Below are 16,268 nucleotides of genomic sequence, written 5' to 3'. Positions count from 1 at the left end.
TTTATAAAGCGGGACTTTAGGAAAAACTTAGGATAAAGGGTTTTAGTGGGTTTTTAAGGGGAAAAGGGAAATTAATAAGGGGGGAAAGTATTATTTGTGATGGAAATGTGTTTCTCACTAGGGAAAGGGGTTTTGGGAAGGGGGAATGATTTTTTAAGGGTAATGTCTTGGGATATGTGTGAAACCAAGGAGTAACAGGTAAACATGAGGGGAAAGGGTATTTACAGGTAATGAAGGGATAAATGAGGGAAATTAGCAAATTAGTATGTGGGGGTGTAGTGAAATGAGGGGAAATTAGTAAACAAGCTTTGGTGAATATCATTTCTTTTTCACAATTCCTCTTGCACATGAAACATAGGATTAAGCATGATGAATGTGCTTTTGACTTAGAAACCTTGTGCACTTGCAACATTTCTTCTACCTACTCTTTATTTACCCTAGCATTTTCTCTTCATTCATTGGGTGCATTTGAGGTTGCTGACCCTTTATTCCTTTTCTTTTGATAAGAAAACCATTTAATTCTAACCTTTTAACTTCCAATGGCTCAGATTAAATTGATGAGCTCATTATTATTCTCTACTTAACTACTGATCTGCTAAGAGTAAACAGTTTGGCTAAATATTTATTCTCTATCTATCAACATGAAATTTAAAGCATGAATGAGTCAAGATTAAACTTATTTGACCATCATGGATTGTGGAATTTTTGAAAAGCTGCACACAATCTTATTTGCAAAGTAAAGTAAAAGGAGTGGCATTTGAATTTGCACACTTTCATGATCTATTTTTATCTCTTCTTTGGGGTTCATATTTTTTACTGTTTTTATCTTTTTCTTTCTTTTTTTCCTTTGATTATTCTTTTAGGAAATACCCTCTTTACATTTTTTAAATTTTAATATGGGAAAACATTTTGTAGAAAGCAAAAGTATGCACAATATTGCAAGACTAACCCTAGCGAATTCAAAATTATGAATCCTATTATTATAGGACCATAACAATGTCTCCACATGGGGATGACATTTCCTGGTGAAATGTCAAGAACTTTAAGATCAGTAGCCTTTGAAACTTTGACTGTAGTTGTCTTAAAATGCTCCTATGTGATCTACTTTATTCATACATATGATGGTAAATCTTTTAAAGCTCAGGGCCTCTCCGGGCTTCAACCTCAAAAGGTTACCATCCAATCCAATCTAAAATTTGCAATGTTATATATAATGAGCAAAGTAAAATGAACTATTGTTAATCTGTGGATAAGTAATGCTTCAGCATTCACATTCTACCATTGAATGGTCCTCCTGGTAGATTTGTTCCATCTAATTGTCTCAAGAAAAATGCATTGTTACCTCTGTAACCATAAATGATATAAGGGCCTTGCCATAGGAAATCAAATTTACCATGTTTACCCTTTTCTTCTCTTCTAGAATCCCATTTGAGTACTTTGTCACCTATGTAAAAATCATCAGCTTTGGTCTTCTTGTCAAAAATATTTTTGATTTTATCTTGGATCACTTGTGATTTGACATAGACTTCTTCTCTGGTTTGCTGCAAGTGTATTGTCTGATTTATCCTCCTTTGGATATCATTTGGTTCTACTTGAAACTCTTGAATCATTTTCATCACTGGTACTCCTAAAGAGGATGGAAAAACAACATCCATTCCATATACTAGCTAGTAAGGAGATGTACCAATGGATTTTTTGGTAGTTAGTCTGTCTACCCATAAGGCATTAACCAACCTTTTGTTCCATGTCTTCTTATTGTCTTCTAACAGTTTCTTAATTATATTGACAAGGCTTTTATTTGAAGATTTTGCAAGTCCATTACCTTGAGGCTAATAGGCAGTGGAATGGCAAAGGGTAATGTGATATCTATTACAAAAGTCTACCATTTTCTTGGATCTGAATGCAGCAACATCATAAGTAATGAGCTTTTGTGGGCATCCAAACCTAAAAAGGATGTTGTTCTGAAGGAATGAAATGATGACAGATTCCGTGGCTTGTCTAGAAGGGATGGCTTCTATCCATTTAGTAAAATAATTAGTGGTTTCCAAAATCCTTTTATGTTGGGCTGAGGAGGACGGGTGAATTTCCCCAATGAAGTCTAAACCCCATTGTTGAAAAGGCATTTCTGTGGAGATGGGTTTGAGAGGTAATGGAAAGAGTTTCCTTTTGCCTTCAAATATTTGGCACTTGTGATAGGACGTCACATATTTCTTGACATCTGCAAAAAGGGTGGGCCAATAAAGACCTGCCCTTAAAATCTTGTCAACTGTTTTTTTCAAGTGTAAGTGTTCTCCACAATATCCTGCATGAATTTATTTTATAACTTTGTCATCTTCATCTTTTGATAAACAATTCAATAGAATGCCACCATTATCTTTCAAAAATAAAGCATTTTCTATGATACAATATTTCATTGATTTCATTTTCAAAAATCTACTTTTAGTTCTAGATAAACCAGGAGGAGCTTATAGGTTTAGTAAAACAAATATGATATCTGCATACCAAGGTGAATCTATGAAAGGTTCACTGATCTGTGGAGTCGCCATCTCTTCCTGATCATCTAGGGCACCAATGAAATTTATATCTAAGGCCTGACAATTCGATTTAACCATGAGTTTAGCTAAACCTTGGCCTTTGATAAGTTTTATAGGCTTTATTTCTATGTCAAATTCCGAAATAGTGTAAATCCATTTGCCTCTCTTTCCTTCAGGCCCGTTCTGTGTCAGAATGTCCTTTACTACTGAATTTGGAACATAAGCAATAATGTGTGTATACAAGATGTACACTCTAAAATATTTAATAGATTTTACTAAAACAAGTGCTTGTTTTTCCATTATGTTGTACTTTAGCATAGAATCTCTCAAAGATTTGCTTAAAAATGCAATAGGCTACTCATATCCTTGATCATTCTTTTGCAACAAGACTATTGCAATAGTATGTTCTGAAGCAAAAGAAAAAATTATAAAATATTTTTTAAAATCAGGACTTATGAGGACTAGTGTTTTAGTAAGGGCTTCTTTGATTGCCTCAAAAGATTGTTTAGCCTCTACTGTCCACTTAAGTGCTGAGTCTTTCTTTAACATGTTATTTAGTTCTCTGATTAGTTCTGCTAAGTTAGAAATGAATCTCCTAAGAAAATTTATTTTGCCTAAAAATGATTGTAATTCCTTGATGTTTCTAGGATGAGTGATGTTCAGGATTGCCTCTATTCTAGTTGGATCTATTCTAATTCCATATTTTGATATTATGTGACCCAAGAGTTTACCTTTTTCTAAACCAAAGAGTGTCTTTTTGGGATTCAATGAAATGCCAAATTTTCTACATTTAATAAAAACTCTTCTTAGGTGATCTAGATGTTCATTATCTGATTTGGAAAACACTGTGATGTCATATTTGTAAACCACTAGAAAGTCATGGATTGCTTTTGCAAAATCTATGTCCATAGCTCTTTAGAATGTTTCTCCTGCATTCATCAATCTAAAAGGCATTTTCAAATACATGAAAGTACCCCAGGGAGTGGTAAATGTAGTCTTTGCTTGATCCTCTGGTTGAACTAAGATTTGATTATATCCAGAGAATCCATCAAGCAATGAAATTCTGGATGACCCTACTACCCTCTGGAGACTGTGGTCCATTTTAGGGAGAGGACAGTTTTTTTTAATTGATACTTTTCTCAAGTTCCTGAAATCAACACAGAGTCTAATCTCTCTTGTTTTCTTTCTAGTAGTGACTAAATTAGAGACCCAATCTGAATATCTAATTAGTGCTATGATTTGTGCATCATACATCCTTTTTACTTCTTTTTCAATTAATGGCATAAGAACTGGATTAATTCTACTAAGCTCTGTTTAAAGGGTTTCTGATATTCTTTGATGGGTATCTTATGTTGAATAATGCTGGTATCGTAAGACTTAAGGTCTTCATAACTCCAAGCAAATATATCTTCAAACTGTTTTAACAGACTTATGTATTTTAGCTTTTCATCTGGAGGTAATGCTTTGGATATTTTGATAAGCTTTGGTTTTTCTTCTGTTCCTATGTTATATTCTTCTACATCTAATCTTAAAGGCTCCATTTTTTGTTTCCTAGCTACATCATTGGAATCAAACAAATATTCTAATGGGACTAATCCCTTAGGCAAAAAGTTATTTTTAAGGTTTAGAATCTCGTAATCATCATTGGTTATTTCTTATATTTCTAGTTTTTCTAAGTTATCTATCTGTTCTTTAGTGAATCTAGTGGGTTTATCTACATCTAAAGAATTTAAATCTAATTTATTGTCTATGATGTTATCTGTTGTACAGTCAATATCTATGTTACAGTTTTGAAACTCTCATTCAGCATTCATGAAATCATCGATTTGAGAATATTGTGAAAAAATCTGCCAATATTTCAAATTGTTAGGTATAATAGGTCTGTGTCTTACTTCTGTTGTGTACTTGTGGTTGGGCTGAAAAGGTAGTTTGCAAGTGCTAACAAAAGTATGGAAACTGTGAACTTGCATGTTCTGTTTCCTGGGAATAGCAACAAAATCATTTTCAAGAAGGTCCTTAATTAGATCTAGGAAAATCTCTCTATATTGGCTAAGTCTGGGATTATTCACAGAGTATTCTCCTTTAATTTGTTTTATAATTAATTATGAATCTCCCATAATAGAAACTCTCTTAGCTCCAGGTTTTCTTATAATTTGTAGTCCCAAGATTAAAGCTTCATATTCTGCCATGTTGTTTGTGCATTTAAAGTTTAATCTAAAGGCATGACCTTCAGAATGATTATTTTCCATGTTGTGAGTCCAAACTCCTGTACCTGCTCCTAATATATTCACAGAGCCATCAAAATCTAAATGCCATAGAGACTCATGAAATATGTTTTCACTATCCGGTGCTTTGTATTTTTCTTCTACAGCTGTGATTTCATTTTTGTCATTGTCTGAATTGTAAAATATAAATGAGTCCATAGCAGAATGCATGGAGTATATGGGGTAATTATGTGGTTCTTCTGAACTACTTACCATGTATTTCATCAATGTTTCTCTGTAAAGTTTTCTTTGCTGACCAAACATAGATATGGTCGCATATGACATGTCCAACTGTAGAGATCCCTGCAATTTTGCTCCCCATGAGCGAGATAATAGCATTCCATACTTGAGTGGGATATCAGCAACTACTATGTCCATAACAATACTCTTTGTTGGGCACTGGACTAGAGTCACATACAAATCTTTAATCAGGTCAAGGCATTTGACTTGGCTATAAACAAAGAAAAACAAGTCCTTGTATGGTATGGTGATATCTAAGTTTAATCTCTCTATTATTGCTTTAGGTATTAAGCTATGGGATGCCCCTGAGTCTGGCATAGCATTATGTAAAACCTTATCATGAACATTTAAGCTAATGTAGAATGGAGGGATACCCCCTTGTTGATGTTTTCCATTTACTTCTGGACCAAATATTAACTCAGGTTGATCATCATTAAGGTTTACCGCATCTTCTCCTTCACCTATGTTTAATGTTTCAGTGATTTGTGTTCTGTATGATTCATTTTTCACTAGCTTGGTTAAAAGAACCAATATTTTCAACTTGGCTATCTCAGTCTTAATGTTGAATGGAAATTGAGTTTTTCCTGATTGTAAGAGATCTTCCTTAGCAAATTTGGTCTGTGTATCTTTATCTTCTTTTTCAGCATTTGGCAACTCAGTTTTTGTTTCAGCAGTTTTGTTTTGAATTCTCTTATTTGGGATAGCTTGATTAACAGTTTCAATTTTAGTTTCAGCTGAAGTTATGTCTCGTGACTTCCTCTAGAGAGAATTTGTAGAACTTTGGTCACAGGGGCTTCTGTTATTTTTTTAGTTCGGGTTTGGACTGATTTCTTAGTGGGAATTTTAGTATTTTTTTGCTTCTAAGGCTATATTATTTGTGAACTTCATAGATAACAGGCTCATAACCTTGTTTGTAGTCAAAGGACTCCCTAGATTCTAATTTCAATTGTTGTAACATGTACATTTCCTGTTCTGCCTCAGTAAGAAAAACAACATCTTAATTTTTAATACCTAATAGATTTATCTGGGTATCCTCATCTTCTTCATGTTTTTGTGCACCCTCAGCATAGATTTCCTGGAAAGGAGGTCTAATCTGCTGATCTGGTATAACATTTTTTCCAATGTTAGGATTTTTCCTAAAGTTGGGGTTTCTTTTTTGGGGTGCTTTTTGATTCTCCCACTGAGATTTTCTTTCCATGTTTTCTAATCTATCCATTATTCTTTCTACACTTTTAGCTAAAATATCTATTTTACCATCTGAAGTGGATGTTTCCTCTTTAATGACAACTATTTTCTAATTTCTCATCCTAGCTTTCTTAGCTAATAAATTGGCTTCTACACTAACAACATTACTTTGCATTTGTTCCAATGTTTCAGGATTTCTTTCCCTCAATTGGTAAGACATATCAGTGTCAAAACCATCATGGAATTTGATTAATGCTAGGTTTGGTGGAGGTTTAATATTATCAAGGATTGCATTGTAGATATTGTTGAACCTAGTACAATAATCCTGAACTAATTCATTAGGAGCTCTTCTAATGTTGTCATATTCAGATAATATTTGCAGAGGGATTTTCTCTCTCCCATCTATCAATAAACAATCTATGGAAAGCAACTAAATCAGCAATATGATTAGCAGGTAAACCTTTGAACCATTTTTTAACATCCCCTGTCAGTGTTTGGGAAAATAGCCTCATTTGGACATCAGAATCATTAATATCGTGCAATTCAAAGTAATCAATCATTTTATTCACATGTTGTTGGGTAGTATACTGACCAATAACATCAAACAAAAATATTTTACTTTGATAGTCTTGAGGCATGGCATGTAGTTGGGCTGGTAAAACCAAAGGTGCATATCTATCTGCCATGGCTGAGATTTTGGTTTCACTGTGGGGCAAATTAGTGGTGCTTGAAGAAGGACTTGAGATGGTTGTAGATGAACTAGATGAACTTGATATGTTTGGTTGGAGATGAAGCTGATGTATGAATGGTTTAGGGGAATGAACTGTGGTGGATATTATAGGTGATGTGGTAGTAAATGAAGCTATATTTATAGTTTTTGAAGACTTTGTAGAAATTTCAGGGGTAGCAGTAGTTAAGGCAGTTAATTCAACTAATTGTTGAAGATATGCCTCATCTATATGGCTTATCAAGGTTAAGGTTAAAGCTTCTAGTTTATCAAACGTATCCAAAACATGTTGATCTAAATCAGGATGTATAGACACCTGTTTTTACTCAATAAATTGAATAAAATTGGGGTCTATTACAGTATCATGAATTGGATTTTCAGATTTGGTTCTAAACAGAGAAAGCTCAAATGATAAATCAAACTGAATATCTTCTAAACTTAATAATTCTTTGGGGAGTGAATTTGTTTAATTAACTGACTACTACTTCCTTGAGCTTCTACCTTTTTTGGTTTACTTAAAATTCGGTTAGGGTCATTAACTATTGTAGCAACGTTTGGATCTGGATTTTCCCTGGTGTAGTGTGTTCTCCTGGAAGCCAGAATTTTAATTTTTTAATTGTTTTATGAAATTTTTTAACAATTCTAAAATGACCTTAAGAGGCAAAAAATAAGATTTAATATTTCCTTAAAGTTTTATTAAACTGAGGAGTGTTCTCCAGTATGGTTGCCAATATGTTATCACTCCAAAATTTCTCTAGAATTGTTATGAAAGAAATGATAGAGGTAACCACAAAGCTACTTTGGAGATTAGGATCTAGCCTTCCTAATGCTCAGAGAGGGCTCTCTCTTTATGATTTAACATTATTTAGTTAATTGATTTTAGGCTAGTTATGATTGTCCTTGGGTTTTAATTTAGATTTGGTGGTAGGGATCACTGACTTAAATGGATAGAGGGATGTTTTTTACCATTGGGCTATGGGGTCAAGTGTGAAGCAAACATGACTGGATCAAGTTCTAAAGATAGTGTTTACAGGGCAAGGTAGCTGAGTAAATTCAGATCTCAAGGCTGGATGGTGAAGTGGTTTTCAATCGGATTGAATGAGAAATTAAGGGTTCCTTAAACCGAATAATGAAGGAAATGTTATGGGTCCATCAAAACTAGGGAGAGATGAAGGATTCCCTAATCTGGATATCATAAGAAAACATTTGAAATGATTAATTGTTCAAGACAGAGTGTACTTAAACAAATTCTGTAGTATAATTCCAGTTAATTCATTCAATTTAAATAACATGCAAGTTTGTGAAATACTTAAGAAAATAACAATTTGAAAAAAGAAAATACTTCACTGAAGTAGCTCATCACATGAATCCTATAATGCAATCTCTTTATTACTTAGTCCGGTCTGTTGACTTGAAAAATTGGTAAAATAACCCTCAGGTTCTAGATCAATACAACTATAGAAATGTCTAGCAATCGACCCTCAATACTTCGAATTATAAAGTATTTATACAAAAATAGTTTACAAAATATCCCAAATTGTCTTGTGAATTAATCTAGGAAAAATAAATATCTTCATGCAAGAAGATAGAGACAGATATTCAACTGCTACAATCTGTCCTTGTTTATTAGGCTCTGTTGTCATATTCTTTGATCTTTTGCTGTTTATTCTCCTTTGTTGTTGGTCTTCCACGCTGAATCTTCTTTTTACTTTGGATTTTAACTGATACTCTTTCATTTGATACTCTCATCTGAGTTGGCCTTCTACTTTTCCTTTACTGCTCTGTTTTCACTTTTTACTTTGCATTTTTACAGTGAGTCATTTAATTTCTCCCAAATGTCTGCTTCTGGTAATTTAATATTTACCATTTTCCTATAAATTTCATCTACTTCTGTGTACTTAGCAAAGGTGGTCCTGTTCACAAAAAGGTGTTTTACCTCATGCTGGAGGTAAAATAGGTTCTCAAATATAAGAGAGTTTCTTCGGCGTAAATCACAAGAAATTTCATTTGTCGACACGTTTCGAACCAACAAGTGCGGTTCATTGTCAGGACAAGTTGAATGAGCAGATCAGGCTTAGTATGATTAAATAGATAGAGCAGAAACTCCAATGGTTGTATTCCAAGACCAGGTAACAAATGTCTGGTACAAAACCTTTAATGTAGGCATCCCCTTCATAGAGGAATTATTGGCTCGATCTCTTGCCACCTCTCTGATTTTCCTGTTGTAGTATTCCTGTGGCATCAATCTGTCATTTATCACCAACGGATTTGGCAGAACTTTCTGCCTTAAAGCATCAAAATTAACCATGAATCTATATATAGCCATCTGCATGGTTTGGCATTTGTCCTCAAGGTTCAACATTAAATTCCTCTTGGTGAGCACTTTTTTCACCTCTAGTATGGTGCCATTCCTGTCAACTATGTCCAGTTCCTGCAATTCATATTTATTTTTAGAGTTAAGGAAGTGGATTATTCTGGTGGCTTCTTCTGGCATGTCTCCAAGTTCAGCCTTAACTCTCTGAATTGCTTCTATAGCCTCTTTGACTAAATCATTTTGTTCAAAGATGACTTGTATAGATGGCCAAATATCATTGACAGAGTCAATGATATTGGCCCATAGTTGTTCTTTAGCTTGGCCAAGTGGCTCCTTCAATGTTAGCTCTTTCTGTAAACTCTTCATTCTTTCAGTCAACCTAGTTGACTTCTGAACTTCGTTCTTGTGCATAATCTGTGCTAGTTTCTTCTCATCCTCCAGACTTGTTATTTGTTCTTTTAGTTTATTTATCTCTGTGGTCTGAATGGACATGTCCTCCATTTCTTTGACCAATTTTCTTGCCTCATCACTTGGCTGAGCTGCTGCTGTTGTTGAACCTGTTGCTGATGTAGATGTTGTTGCAGCTGGAAGTGTTGTAGCTAGTCGTGCTGTTGAAGCTGCCAAGTGAATGTGGGTAGCCAAAAAGATGCAACACACTTACCCATCCCATCTCAAACAATCAAAGAAGAGAGTTACACTAAAAAATGTCACCATGACCACTTACAGTTAGTATGGCTCAAATCAACAGTCATGCTACCCTCTTAGGCAAGTCTTATGCCTCTGTTATCCATCTCAAACTCAAAGAAGAGAGAAAGTCTTGTAAAAAATATGTTTATCTCTGGGGTCGCAGGTTCTCTCTAGCCTTACCTGCGGGGACGCGGACCATGTTCACAAAAGGTGCGTCCTTGGACGCTCTGTATGTTAAGGGACAGGTGCGTCCTTCTGTAAAAGGCAAAATGCGCGAGTTTCATCTTAAAAAAGTTACTTGTGGTTACTTCTAGAACTTTCTAGAGGTCGGTTTGATGATTTGGATGCGCCTCCAGTTGGTTCATGTATCTCTATTAAGGGGGAACTTATCCCATCAATAAGGGAGCTATCCCACCCAAAGAGGGGGATTATCCCATTGATGGTGGACCTGAATAACCTCTTTACAGCATTATAAATAAAGACATTGAGCCAGAGGGAGAGGAGGTTGGAGCTATACATTTTCTTTGGGTAAATGCTGCAGGAATTAGGACTCCCATTTAGAACCTTGTGAGGAGAGATTGTCTTTGCTTGATTCTACTTGGAAGTGGGTGAGCTTTGTCAAAGTAGAGGAAAACCCTTGATGGACCCTGGGAGGAACTTGCACAACACCAAGGCCAGGTTGTAAGAGTTTCTTTGTTTCGTTATTAATACAAACTGGTTTATTTTTCTCAATAGCTTGTGTTAATGAGTTATTTCATGTGTTCCTTGGTCTGCATGTTGAATATATGTTTTATTATATGAAATGCAAGTGCTTGGTAATTGTTTGATTGTTTGTGGTTGCAGGAATTGACTTGAAGGAGGAGCTCATCCGGATCGGCAAGGACGAACTACAACAACCGCGTTTTGGAATAAGGTAAGCCTAAACACTTGTAGTTTTCATGTTTTAAAAGGTGTATTTAGAGAAAGATCACTCCATTTTGTCTTGTTTGTCGCTAGAGAGTTTAGACTCCTAGGGAGGTCAGTTGTGTCCGCACAAACGACTTTTTCCGCCACGACAAATTGGCGACTCCACTGGGGAATCCATTAATGAGAGAGTCTTTTCCTTTGTGTGAACTTTGCTCTGAGAAAATCATTTTTGTTTTCTGGTTTTTGACTGTGAGAATTAGTATTTGGGTGGCTTAGCTTTAGATCTGGTTAGTCTTGGTTTTTCTTAACTTTTCCCGAAGGACGCACCCTCTGAGTACTGCACAGTGCGTCTTTGGACGCGCTGTTGCCGTTTGCACAGAGCGGGGCCGCACCTGTGACAACGGGTTGCCTGCGTCTTCCTGTAAAATTTAGGATAATTCCATTTTTTGCTTTAATTGCTTTTAGATTTTGATTTTTCCTTGTGTTTTCTGCCCAGATCCTTTAGTACCCTGTCAAAAATTATCACCTGAACTGGTTTTGTGAGCTTTGAGTGTTTTAGTGGTTTTCAACGAAGTTTAGGCCTAGGGTTTGATTTTTACATAGGTCCTGTAGTGATTTTGACGGTAGAAAGTTGTCCAACCTTAGATCTCTCTGGTTTGTCAGCCTTCTTAGAAGTCGGGCCTGTCGTAAAGTCTCCTTGTGTGAGCAGCTTGCCATTTAAGTTGTTTTAGGTCAAATTTCGAATTACTTGTTTATAAAGTGTTGATTTCCATTTTACAAAAGAACAAAAAGATTAGAATTTTGTTTTGACTAGTTTTTGGTTCTGCAATAAGCTAGTCCTTGATTTGATTGTGATCAAGTAAAACACCTTAGAATAATCATTGTTAGTTTTGGCCTCGTTAAGATTGCTTAGAGTAAATTTACCTTTTAGTTTGCTTGTGAGTGAATTTTCGTAGATTTTAATAGTTGTTAAGATTGATTTTTGGTTATACTAGATTTATTTGCTTTATTAAAAGAAAAATACAAAAACATCTTCTTTAAAAAGTCTTGTTTCAAGTAGCTTTTTGTTTTTTGAAAGAGAAAAAGAGTTTTTTCGTGCATGTAAAGAGCGGTCATGTTTTTTATGCTTGGAAAAGACAAACGAATTGTTTCTTTGATTGTCTTCAATTAAGAAGTTGCTTTTATAAAGATTGCATTCTCTCAACTTTTTAGTTAAGCAATTCATCGAAAAAGTAAAGTAGTGGGTAAATCATTCTAGGTGCATTTTGTAGTGGTTTCGAGTCGAGTCAACACACCACCGGTTTCACTTCCATCACCTTTTGACTTAAGAAACAACCTTAAAAGTAACGCTTAAATTAAAATCAATCTAGTAATCTTTATTTTTCTAGGGCTCTGAAACACCAACATAGCTTAGGCTACGGTCTTGGAGTAGGTGAGTACTTAACTCTCCAAGACTACAAAACCAAACAGATAGTTTATCTTGAGTAGATTAAATCCAATTGTTTCAGTTATACTCTGGGAAAGCTCCTCTTAAAGGAGAAGCACGAGCTCGTGTCCGAACCAGTGAGGGGATCATTCCTCCCTCGTTGGGAACGACGCCAGACAGTACGTATTACAAACGGTAAACCTCGGATTAACCATTGTCGAGGAGCCAGGGGTCACTTATCGGTAAACCTTGGATTGTTGTCAAGGAGCCGGTAAGGGGATTGGAGCTTGTTACTCTGCCCTTCCGTGCTGTCGGAGTTTAGACTGTTCCCCCAGGTGTAATTGTTGTGATTGGTAACTTTAGTGACCATAATCTTTAGGGTTCTACCGAGGTGACGGTGGAGGGAAGGTCCCACTGTACCTGGAGCAGACGTCGGTTATACTCACTTGGATTTTCCGGGGGGTTCACTTCACTTCGAGACGGTTAAAGTGGAGGAACTTGTGCCGGTCTATTCATTAAGCAGGTTGCCGGGGTAACTGTTCCACCCGCCATTTCTGTACTGAATCCTGCGAGGTTGGGCCTAATCACCAACTAGCGCTTTTGGTCTGGAAGACTACTGTTTGTGTGTGGTTTGACGCTCTAGATTATTTAGGCGTGTGCTTCAAATTTGTTTGCTTCTTTAGAAGACTTTAGGTGGTTTGATTTGAAATTTTTACTTTGTTTTCGTGTGTTGTAGTTAAAAATCTTTAATTGTGGCGGAATTACCGAGACAGTCCCGTAGACTTCGGGGCCAGTCTCCTGAAGTTGTTTCTGTGGCCGAATTGTTGAGAAGATCCCGTAGACTTAGGGGATCCCCTCCTCGAGACGACCCGGGTAATTTAGAAGGGTTAAAGGTCCTTGTAACTCCTCCTAGTGACAGTAGAGTAGGTTCACCTGAAGAAGGAGAATCTTCCTTGGTAGTCCATCCAGATTACCAAAGTTTAGAAACATGTTACAATCCCGAAACTGTTACAGTTTCCGAGCTTGCTGGTAGTTTTTCATCTGCCAGTGAAACAGGCGAAGAACCTGAAATTTCCGAACCTGTTACTCCAACTTCTAGTGTCCCTGATTCACCGAGAATAGAAAGAATTATCACCGAAAATCTACCTTCTGGTTTGATTGCTATAGAAGAACTTGCTCCAGAAGAAGATATAGGTGTCTCTCACCTTGAAGGTCAACTTACTATTGATCTAAGGGAGCGTGAATCCATCTTTTACAGTCCTCCTAGAAGTACTTCTTGGTATCTTGCGTTAACCAATTTTTTAGACAACTCAGTCGGTTTTTCCACACCTCGTACTCCTTTTCCACCCGGAGGTATTCATACTCCCGTAAATATGTCTGGTCAGTCGTCCGTGTTTACACAAAGTCCTGAATCTTTTTTACACGGCGGTCCTTCTGTTCCCACTGGGTACCAGTCACTTTCTGGTACCTTTGCGGGGGCATCTCCTCAACCCATTGATCATGGGTTATTTGCTGGAAACAGTGGTAATATACCATTGGGTGTAGGAGACATTTACATGATGTCAGGTTCAGTTCCCGTTTCCCAACCTCAAGGTGGCCAATTACCGCCTGGGGGGCAACCGCAGTTAACGCCTGGGGGGCAACCTCAAGGTACACAAATCGTGTCTGGGGGGCAACCTCAAAGTCAGTATGTACCTATGGTGCAATACTTACCTCAAGGTCAACCTCAACCTCAATATGTACCCCAAGGTCAACCTCAGTATCAATATCAACCTCAAGGATGGCAACCTCAAGGATGGCAACCTCAAGGGTATCAACCCCAAAGTTATCAACCTCAAGGGTACCAACCTCAAGGTCAAGGTCAACCCCAGTATCAGTATTTACCTCAAGGTTATCAACCTCAAGGTCAATACTCAAGTCAAGGTTATCAACCGCCTCAAGGTCAGTCATATGTTCCAAGTATGGGAACTGCACCTTACAATTATCAATCCTACCCTCAATCTGGTTATGGATCTCAGTACCCTCAACCTGTTACGGGTCAGTACCCTGGAATGTTAGTGTGGGATCCCTCACAGGGTCAACAGGTGTTGCAGCCAAGTGTACAGATGCTTCCTCAAGCTGGACAACCCGTAGTTTCTGGTCCAACCCAGCAACCGCAACCTGTCCAGCCAAATGTTCAAACTTCTGTAGCTTCGGTAGTTACTCAGCCGTCAATTGCACCTAGTACTCCATCTCAAACGGCTGCTGCAACTATCGCTACATCTACCATACTTACTTCTGGAGTATCGACGGCTCCAGTTTCTACTGTCCCTGTTACCGCACCTCAGACATCTTTACCGTTGTCTGGATCTACGATTCAAACCACGGTCCAGATGCCTGTAGGTCAGCCTGGTATAAGTACGGTTGTGACTACTCAACCTCAATTTGTTCAACCTCCGTACCAGGGACAGTACCAACCTGGGCAAGCTGTCCAACAACCGGTTTACCAGTATCAACCGTATCCTGGGTACACTTATCAACAACCTCAACAACCCCAGTACGGTCCGGTTAATCCTGGTTTTCCAGGAGGATATAATATCCCAAATGCGACTCCTGTTCCTAGTTATCCTGGATATCCTCCTCCTGGGGCTGGTATTGTGACCCAGAGTTTTAGAGATCCTAACCGGCAGTTACCGTTTATTGCAACTTTGGATTTACCCGACTTGACGCGCCTAACGAACGATCCAATTCAATATCTTCAGTTCTGGCCGCCAATGCCAAATAAGTTGCCCAGTGATATACCCAAGTTCGAAGGTAAGTCTGGAGAGGATCCGTCCAATCATGTGATGACTTACCACCTCTGGTGTGCTTCGAATTCTATCTCAGATGATTCCATCCGCTTACGTCTTTTCCAGCGTACACTCATTGGTCTCGCGGCCAAGTGGTACATTGAGTTACCACGGGCCTCTTTTTACAACTTTAGCCAGTTAGCTACCTCGTTCTTAACTCACTTTCAGTTGCCGGTCAGATACGATAACGGCACGGAGTTATTAACTTCACTAAAACAATCGACGTCCACGTATATTTCTGATCACATTCATGAGTGGAGACGTCGAAGGCGATTAGTGAAAGTTTTTATCCCGGACCAAATCTTAGCTGAATGGTTTGTCAAATCATTATTACCGAAGATTACTGAAGATGTCGCTAAGGCCGGAGTAGTTACTGAGGAGCAAGTCATTGCTCAGGCACAATACCTTGACTTAGTTTACACTCAGTCGGGTACGTTACACGAGAAGATTCCGGATCTTCCAAAGTCGAATCAAATCGCTGCTGCTCCTTCGGGATCTCATGCCGCTGATGGTATGATTGGTATCGTGACTACGAAGAGCAAGAAGAAGTCTTCCAAGGCTTCAACTACTCCAATTATCACTTTGCCTGATTCTCCGACAGGAGAGTCTTCTCCTCCTGAACTTACCGCCGACATTCACGCTGTAGAGTCATCTACGGCCAAATCAAAAAACGGTGGAAAGAAGAAAGGAAAGAAGAAGGCTAAAGCAGACAAGGCTCCAAAGGAGAAAACTGAAAAGTCGGAAACCAATGACGAAAAACGCAAACCTCGATATCCTTGTCTTATTTGTGAAGAGGATCATTTTACGAGAGATTGCCCTCATCGGGCCGAGGTTGTAAAAATAGTCAAAGGTTCTCCCACTCCTGCTGTGTTAAAGAATCCATTTCCAGAGCAGGAGAATAAGATGATAGGTTCTTCTTCGAATGCCAGTGAAGAACCCATTTTGATGATGTCTCATGTGAGGATTGCGACTCGATCGCAAGATTATGGTAGTAAGGCTCCTGTTGATGGCAAAGAAGCAGAATCTTCTCACTCTAACCCATCAACCTCAGCTCCTGGTTCCGATCCACTACAGATCGAAAAACCTAACCCAGACTTAGTAATTAAGCCGCCCGCCAAGGGTGTACTTCGAAGGTCTGCTTTCAATCCACATGCGAG

The sequence above is a fragment of the Pinus tabuliformis genome, chromosome 2_2 (genome assembly GCF_031772625.1).
Source record: "Pinus tabuliformis cultivar Carrire ecotype Pingquan chromosome 2_2, CPIR1, whole genome shotgun sequence".
Lineage (NCBI taxonomy): Eukaryota > Viridiplantae > Streptophyta > Pinopsida > Pinales > Pinaceae > Pinus > Pinus tabuliformis.
The sequence above is the reverse complement of the archived record's forward strand: the minus strand, read 5'-3'. Positions refer to the sequence as shown.